The sequence below is a fragment of the Macrobrachium nipponense genome, chromosome 18 (genome assembly GCF_015104395.2).
Source record: "Macrobrachium nipponense isolate FS-2020 chromosome 18, ASM1510439v2, whole genome shotgun sequence".
Classification (NCBI taxonomy): Eukaryota; Metazoa; Arthropoda; class Malacostraca; order Decapoda; family Palaemonidae; genus Macrobrachium; species Macrobrachium nipponense.
In genome coordinates, this window is record NC_087211.1 from 11,799,195 (window position 1) to 11,809,194 (window position 10,000).

A 10,000-nucleotide genomic window follows, 5' to 3' on the forward strand; every position below is an offset into this window, starting at 1 on the left:
AACCAAATTTAAACAATTCAATTAGGACTCTGTTTAGGATCCTGCAGCCATAATATACAAATAGATATTCCTTCTTTCGGTGGTTACCTGGAAAATATTATATTACTATTATGCCTCTACGGATCTTCTGTTAAAGGAACTTACACCAAATTATGCCATCAAGTACGACCGAGCTGTAATGCATTTTAGCAATATATAATTTAAGGTTACGCCCTCTAATAATGATAATGTCTTGGTGAATCTGTGAATATATCTTCATTAGGTAATAGATTTATTAAATAAGGCGGATTCCTTTGATAGACTGTGAGAAGATCTGAAATATATCTTTATTCAAGTAAAGTACATAAGAGAAAAGCTTGTATCTTTTTGTTTTTATAAAATATGAATAACTCAGAAATGTATCTTCGTGTAGGTAAGGGACATATTAGAACAATGGTGCTACTTTGATGAACAATGATGGTTTAAAATATATATCTATATATGATCACGTTCCAACCTTTTACTTTTCAAGACCAATATTTCTTGTACTACTCTTCTGCCAGATCATAGCATTTCCCAGTTATCATCGTTATGAGTAGCAGTAACAGCTGTACATCTTTTCTGACGAGCAAAATGTACGGAATGTCACCACGATGACTGTATTGTTCTCTGGAATAGTTCATGAGACCAGCTGTGAATTCTCTGCTGGGGTTGGCTTCTGACCCTCAGTTTCCCAGAGACGGGCATAAGGATGTGTTGTGGCAGTTGCTCATTCAGCATTCATCTGGAACAGACGGCAGAGGCACGAAACAGTACATTAGTCCTTAAAATGCAGTGAAAATTGTCAAGGACATTAAACCCAGTCGAATTAGTGCATTTCAATTCTTAGAAGACAATTGATGTGACCTGATACGTGGTAGTCTCTGTGATAAATATAAATGCTTTTGTATTGCAGTGATATTACTTGTGATTTGGTCTGGAATATGAAGATATAATGAAATAATGCACGCCCCCATCTAAATTTTGCAGCTACACATAAAAACCCAAAAATACATTAAGTATGAACTTTGAGAAGAATCAATAACTACTAATTGAACGATCAGTGGAGGCTAAATAGAGAACTGGGTTCTGGGCATGAATCAGTCGAAGTGGGTATTAAATTTCTTCTGTGTATATCATATGCGAATTTTCTTAATTTCCATATAATACATACATACATACATACACACACACACACATATATATATATATCTTCATTCTTATTATTATTTCTTCCCCTTTCTAACATATATGAAAACGTTCATTCTCACCGAATCTATCAGAGGAAATATGTTGAGCCATTTCCGTGCCCTGTCGTGACACGGTCAGGTGCTTCAGCAAACTGAATTAAGTTCGATCGAGCTGCCTTCAAACTCTTCTTGATTTCCAGTCGAAGTGTCCTTAAACCAAATGGAATAGCACAGTAACCATTCAAGCCAATGTGAAGATCCTTCAGTAACTTTGCAAATACTGTTTCGTCGCCTCTACGTAGTTTTTATTTGATTTTTTTATTTTTTTTATTTTATTTATTTATTTATTTTTGTATTTTCCGTACTCGCACATGTGACCAATTCGAAAGCATGATTTTCATTCATTTCCTCTGTTCTCTTCTGGTCTTGTCGTTTGATTGTAATATTTTTCGTTGGCACGTGGAATACCTTTTACCAAAACGTATTTCACACATCTTCAAAAGTGTTCTCTTTCGTTTAACAAACATTTCTTGCAAAAAGAGAGACAGAGAGATAGCAATTATTAAATGAACTTCGAAAGATAGAGAGAGGGGGGGTGGGCGGTGGTTAGGAAGCGGGTGGAGGGGGAAATAATCATTGCTTACTGAAATCAGAGAGATTTTTTTTTTTCTTTTTTTTTTACGGCGAAATATTTCCGCGTCTGAAAGCCAGCGTCCATTGTGCGTATGTTGTTTACTGACTGATTTTTGTCTTTGTGGCGCTTGTCCCCGACACAATGAAATCCAAAAGACTTCATTTGATCGATGCAATGGAAGAGACTTCGAACTTGTTCCGCTTCATGAAAAAAAAAAGTCATTGAAAAAACGAATGACAATAAAAACAAAAAATTTGTCGATGAAGTTCTGGCTGTCAAGCCAAGCGCTGATGCCGTCTCAGCCTTCCAACGCCGAAGACTGAAAAGATGGAATTAGAGAGGCTGGCATTGACGTAAAGTGAAAGGCTAAAATGTGGGAGTAGGTAGGGGCCGAAAAGGGCTTTGCAGACACCCTTCTGTAATGCCTACAGTGCTCCATGTGACATGCACTGACTGCACTTGTCTCCTACGGGGAAGAAAATGAACGTAGCGCAGATTTTCTCTTTTAAGATAAAACTCTTTATCATACTGATTGTTGGGTTGACCAAATGGCATACTCTCTCTCTCTCTCTCTCTCTCTCTCTCTCTCTCTCTCTCTCTCTCTCTCTCTCTCTCTTTATGTGCAATTCCTCTCTGGAAATTTAAACGTAACCTCAGTTAAGTTGAACTACAACAACAGGCTGTATCTGTACTCTTATCCATATATATATATATATATATATATAGATATATATATATATATATTATATAATATATATATATATATATTATATATATAGAAAAAATGAAAAAGCGAGATAGCCGAGTACTTTCGGTCTAAGGGTCGGTACAAGACCGAAAGTACTCGGCTATCTCGCTTTTCATTTTTGCTTCGTGGCAAAAACCTTTATTTATACATAGCATCAAGTTTTATATACTTCGTGATCAAGTTATTCATATATATATATATATATATATATATATATATATATATATATATATATATATATATATATATATATATATGTATATACGTCTCCCTTAAAGTTTCGGCCTCCCATATGAAACATAAAAACATAGACAAAAAACCTTACACTATCATCCTGACATGTAGATATATCTGAGCATTAACATTACGTGTACAAATGATGCCGCCAGCTGCTTTCACCGATCACTGTAACACCTCCTCACCATCCGTCGGGATCACCATCACCAGACACCATTCATTTCCTCTCTCCATCCACACTCACTCGTGAGACCCATATCTATCTGCTCTTCGTCTCGTCCCCTTGATTTGTAAGGTGATACTGAACACAGAATGCTGTTTCTCACGATTCCTTCATTCATTTTGTAAATTTCAGCTCATTAGACAACTGAATCTTTGTCTGAAATGTGTGGTTATCCATCAGTAAATAACCGATGATATCACGAATATTATGACTGATGTATTTCAGGTCAGAAGTACGCAGTTTTATTTAGTGGATTTACCCAGACTGAAATATTCCAAATCTCGCCCTGATACAGTCATGGAAAAGTTTTCATTTTCGTAGCATACACATCTGTGGAACTTACTGGTCGCACAACAGATCAGCATACATACACCTGTTTATTTATTCATTCATCTATTTATCTGCTTATTTATTTATTTATCTATTTATTTATCGTATGCAGTGCAGAGTTTCAGTCGCTTCAATTCTGTCTCACTCAAGACTAAAAGGACACAATTAATCTCTACAAAACGCATCCAGTTTCGTAGACTTTTATTTTCACGTCGGCGCCAAAAGCGCGAACACTGAAAATTCGGGAGACCGCCCGTCAAAACGTCCCCAGTTTCATGACACTAACATTGTAATGGGCGTCACGCCCTACACATCTCCAGCGATGTTATTGTTGACCTTGACGGAAGACGAGCACAAGAATTCGACAGCAGCAAGCATAATAGGGCGCCGGCCGAGTGCTTGCTCATTTCGCCCTGTTATGCTGTGCAAACAGCGCCGGTGTGTCCCGCCTGACGCTCCTCATAATGTGCCAGACTGAATTGTTAATTTTTAATATAATTAATCTTCTTGATGTCATTATGCACATGTATCATTTAGAAGGTTAAGGAACAGCCTCCCTTCCGAGGATTTCGTGCAATTGGAACTTCTTCTGAGGCTCAAGCGACCCTAATACAAATATTATATTTTAATTATTTAGATACATTTTTTTCTCTTTATCTGCACAATTTTTAATTTTTATTTTTTTATTTTTTATAAGTGATCTCTCTTTTCTGCACTTCCTATTACATTCTGTTACCTCTTTCTAATGAAAACCATTATATTCTTTGGAAGCTTGAAATTCAAGTCAATACCACCTTTGGTGGTATTGTTCCTTATGAATAATGTTCATCTTCTGAATAATAATAATAATAATAATAATAATAATAATAATAATAATAATAATAATAATAATAATAATAATAATAATGATAATAATAATGATAATAATAATAATATTAATAATAATAATTTTCAGTGACTATATACTTTGATCATATCAATAATAAGCCGGTAAACTGCAAAAAACAAACCCAGTGACAGTGGAAGTTAAATGTAAATAGAAAAAAGATAAATAATATTCATAGTCTAAAAATACGCAAACTCGAGTTTTAGACATTTTATCAATATGATTTCTATAATTCACTTGTATTTATTTGCCAAACGCTTTGTGTAAATACTCTAATCAAGAGGTGTTAGCGAAAGAGATGCGTGTCACGCAATAGTATAAACAATATATTCATTAGATTTCTGTCATACCAATAATGAAATTCGTCCCTCAATTCACAAATTCTCGTTTATCTTTCGGTGGCTTATATTCAATTCATACATTTTCCGATTAAATGTCACGAACTATATAACTTTCAATGTTTACTGAAAATGAATGGGGCCATCCCGAAATACGCAGTAAAAAAAATAAAAAAAGAAGGAAATTATTGTGCATCGTCCCCATATTCAGGTAATGGTCTCGTAAAACACAAGTAACTATTGACAAACATTTCGCATTTCTATCCATATTCACATGGCTTTGGGAGAGTTTTTGACTTCACAACTTTTAAACTTTGGCTCTTATTCATACTTGAATAAAATAAAACACATTTCTATAGATTTTTATCATAAAGCCGTGACTATTTGCTTTATATTCACAAACACAAAGCTACAAATGTCGTTGGACATCCAACGCTCTCAGCCTAGGAACTAAAACCAAAGGGGAATTATTATACTCGATCAGTGGCAGTCAGCCGCCTGCTGGATTCGATCCGCTGAGAAAGACTACCTCAGACTCCAGCGAATAGTCCTCTCACCAGTGGGGCTACTCGTAAGGATCTCCAGACCTGCAGACATACTACATCACACATTTCGCTCCACAATTTCCGGGGTTATGGAACACTAATTAGGTATCAGCTTTTCGTAGGTTCTTCATATCAGAGACATGTTACTCCAAATGTTGGATTCCTTCTTCCTACGTTTGTCTTTATGGAATCAGATTTCACAAGTTGAATTTCAACCGGAAATTTCTATTCTCGTCTTCTCTACACGTTATATAGGACGCCGTTCATGTTCAGTAATAAGAATAAAACATTTGTCTCTTTGCAATAGCAGGAACTAATACCGAGAATCTAAATTCCTGAGCATTGCATCGCCACGACTAGTTTGAAACAGATGTGTAAATGCAAAAGGAATTATAAGCAGAAATAAAGACTTTAGGAATATACACTTTTATTGACAGATAACAGGCCTACATTTTTGCTAATTTGAATTTAACTAGAATTGCTTACGAAAGGAAAGGTTAGTTAACTCCAGGATCCGCCTCTAAACAAGGCCACTTCACAGAACAAAACTGATTTCTCTCGTCGCGTCGTGAATTTCGGTAGACAGAAAAATCTCAAAACTATGAATTTTCATACAAAAACTGATTCATCGGAGTTTCGCCCTGCTTACTCTATGTATTTTGTGCATGATTTTTAACATTATTTTTCGGTGGGAATAGAGCAAAAAATATAAATTGTAAAGCAATTTATATTTATCGGTTTTGTATATACAATGCTGGCTTTCGGTGGTATTGTACTTCGGACTGCAGTACGTGAGTTGAATAACTTGCAATATTCATTGGGATCCCAGTAAAATGGAACGGATATTGACAATGAATAATTGCCCAAAAGAAACAAGTTCTTGTTGGTGTGTATATATATATATATATATATATATATATATATATATATATATATATATATATATATATATATATATATATATATATATATAGATATAGATATAGATATATATATATATATATATATATATATATATATCTATATAATATATATATATATATATATAGTATCATATCACATTACCGTGATTCATATACATACATCGAGCTACAAATGTCCTTTAATACCTAATTCACTCTACCTCAGAATTAATATATTTTCATATATGCTTAACCGAAGGGGAATTTTATTAGGCGATAATAGAATTGTCGGGGCCCAGGCGCGAACCTAGGACACCATACACATCCAGGAACGTCAGTAAAGCTTTTACCCACTCCACCACCGCAAGAGGCTATAAATTAATGCCGTCTCTCACCCTCAAATACCTTTCGCGCTCAGGTATTCGCTCATTTGGAGCCAGCATTAACCCACCTCGACCTCGGTAGTGTTGTAGTGCTTATGACAGCACGTAGCCATTAATATAAGTCATATCACATTACCGTGATTCATATACATACATCGAGCTACAAATGTCCTTTAATATCTAATTCACTCTACCTCGGAATTAATATATTTTAATATATGCTTAACCGAATTAGTCAGACAGTTCGAGTAATGTTTCTCTGTGAAGTGACGCTCAATTAGGAATATGATAAAGGTAATTAGTTAATAGTTTCACTCCATTTAGGTCTTTTATTGATTTGCTGCTAGATTTTAGGACAGCAGAGATTGTGAGTGTTTAAAGCAATAATAACCTCCCTCAGTATGAAGATAGAAAGTGCTTTAATGTGTAATTTCTTAAAATTACGTAAATTGGAGCGAAACTAAACTATCATAGAGAAGAAAGTACGTCCAAAAAGTAAAGAAGTAAGAGGGCTTTGTGGCTTATAAATGTATGTAAAGTCAGTTGCATAGAAATCTTTTGTGTTTTCCTGACCTGAAGAGGCGCCATTCGCGAAGCCCTTGAAAAACCTTAGGCTGCAAAATAAAGTCTGGAGCATCGTTGAAGGAACATAAAATTTCGTAGGGCGGCTATAATCATGAAAAGCTCTTAAGCCTTTCTTCAATTAATATTCACCTTGAATAAGCAGGATTTGACCCGGCTTATCCCCAAGACGATGTTACGAAAATCCTTCTTTGTATATTTTTTGTATATTTTTATTATTATATATATATATATATATATATATATATATATATATATATATATATATATATATATGTATATATATGTGTGTGTGTGTGCGTGTGTGTGTGTGTATGTATGTATTTATATATATACATACATGCGTGTGTGCGTGTGAGAGTCTGTGTGTATAGATACATAGATAGAAGGAAGGAATGGAACCTTTTGGCTTGACTGAAAATGCATCTTACAATAGTACATAACAAGAGATGTTCAGCATCTGTCAAAATTAGAAAAGTAATCACTTTTAATGCGTACCACTCTCTCTTATGCAAGAAGATTGAACTAAAGGCTGCTACATGCCTTCAGGCAGACAGACAGACAGACCTTTACGAAAACAGACAGACACGACAACCGTCGTTACTGCAAGAGTAACCGAGAGTCGCAGGAGTGACAGGATAAAGCGTCGTAAGTTTCACGACAGCCGAAAGAAAGCAGAGGACTCCCTGGAAACGAGGTGTGGCCTCTGGTTTTCTCTACGGCATTTACGCCTCTGGGAAATAAACACATTTAAATTACTTGCAGCTTTTCTCTGGCATTTGCATTTTCATTAACATTTACATTTTCCTGTACATTGACGTTATCCTGGGTATTTGCATTTTCATTGACAAACGTTTTCATGGACATTTACTTTTACCTGATCAATGGCCACTTGCACTTCCATGGACATTTACATTTTCATGAGCATTTACGTTTCCTTTGTCATTTACATATTCATGGCATTTACCTTTGCATGGGATTTACATGGACAATTGCATTTTCTTTGACGTTTACATTTCATGGGAATTTGCATTTTTATGGGCATTAGCGTTTTCTGTGCCTTTTACAATTTTCATGGGCATTGGCATTTTCACGGGTATTTACATTTACTCTTGCATTTACATTGACGTGTTTTCGCTAATGTGAAATACCAATAAGTGAAGGAGCTCTGTGGTTATTAAAAACTGCATGCGTATCTTGTAAAGCTATTCATAATAATAATAATAATAATAATAATAATAATAATAATAATAATAATAATAATAATAATCCTGAAAAAATGTAAAATGTGACCAGTAGATTCTAAATACCCAATTCAGAAGATTACGACTGACGATCTGTGGAACGGATTCCAGAAACCTGATCCCTACCTCTGACGAGTCTTCCTTACATTTCCCAACAGCTGTTGAACGCAACCGGTCGTTAGTGAACGCCGAGAGGACTGGAGAGACAGTGCACCATTAGCCATCGACACGTAGTGATACTCGAAGCGAGAACCCTCTGAATTGAACGGCTAAACAAACTGTTGATTTACCATAATATTACTCGGTTTTGATTAGAGTAAAGCATATGGTTATATTCACAGTGCAAAGACCAACAATTTTTATTCAGACAATACTGTATCCGCCTTAACTGAAAGCCTTTGAAGAAAAGCTTTTTCTTTGGTCAATTACTAGTGATATGAAAGCTGGTTTAGAATAACCTCCACATGTACGTTTCTTTGTGTAATCCTTCATCAATGCCAAAGAAATTTTAATCTAGAAATGGAATATAAATAATAAATCATCGTTGTTCAACAATTTATCGAAGAGCCGAAGAGGATTATCAAACTTCAAAGAAACCTGCACTTGAAGGGTAAGTCAAATTCGCTGTATATTTTTATATTTATACGTATTTTTTATGTATTTCAGAGTAGGTTAAATATTATATATAACATCTGGATATAACGTACAAAAGTAGACTGCTTTGCTGATGGGACAAATACGCAACAGAACGTGTCAACAGTGACAGAAACATATCTCTCACATCAAAACGACAGAGAAGCAATTCCACAAATCCTTAAGTTCGCAACACCAGATATTACCGTGATTATCCAGGACACATTGCAGACATAAACGCTATTAACGACTTTGCACGCAAACAAATTACGGGTGATTTAACACATTGTATGTTTATGCTAATTCGCCTTATCGGAAGACTCGGCCGAAAGGACGTTTTAGACCGATTAAATCCGATTCAAGGAGCAGCACCATTTTGTTGTTCCACAGAGGAATATGTTTCTTTTGATTAATAATAATAATAATAATAATAATAATAATAATAATAATAATAATAATAATAATAATAATAATAATAATAATAATAATAATAATAATAATAATAATAATATAATAGTAATAAGTAAAGTAATAGTAATAATAATAATAATAATAATAATAAAAATTTCACCGAATTGATAACCATATAGAAGCTGCCTGTAGTATATTGAAGCTGTCTGTTCCTTTGCAAGGTTTCGTCTACCTAAAACTTATTCACAAAAAAGAAACATTTTATCCTCCCTATGAACAATTTTCGTTCCACGTTTCGAAAAGCGGAAATAAAAGTTTCTCATATCACATTTCTTTGTTAAGTACCTTAAGCAGGGCAGACTTCGTTCTATGGAAGTATAATATATCAGTGGAACCCTTCCTTTATTTCAGAGCCCAGATATTCTAAACGCTTTGAGCTATAAGGCTAAATTGCATTATACTTAATTCCACCTGCACAGAATTAGCATTTTCTCTCATGGCTCCGGTGTCTGTTGGGGGGGTGGGGGTGGGGGGGGGGATTTTAGTTTAACTTTATTTGAGAAATGTATCCATCCTGCGAGGGCTAGTTAAATCTATTAACTTCATTCGAAAAATGTATCCATCTTGCGAGTGTTAGTTAAATCTATTATCGTCCTTTGAAAGGTGATGTATTGATAAACATTTTACATATAGTAT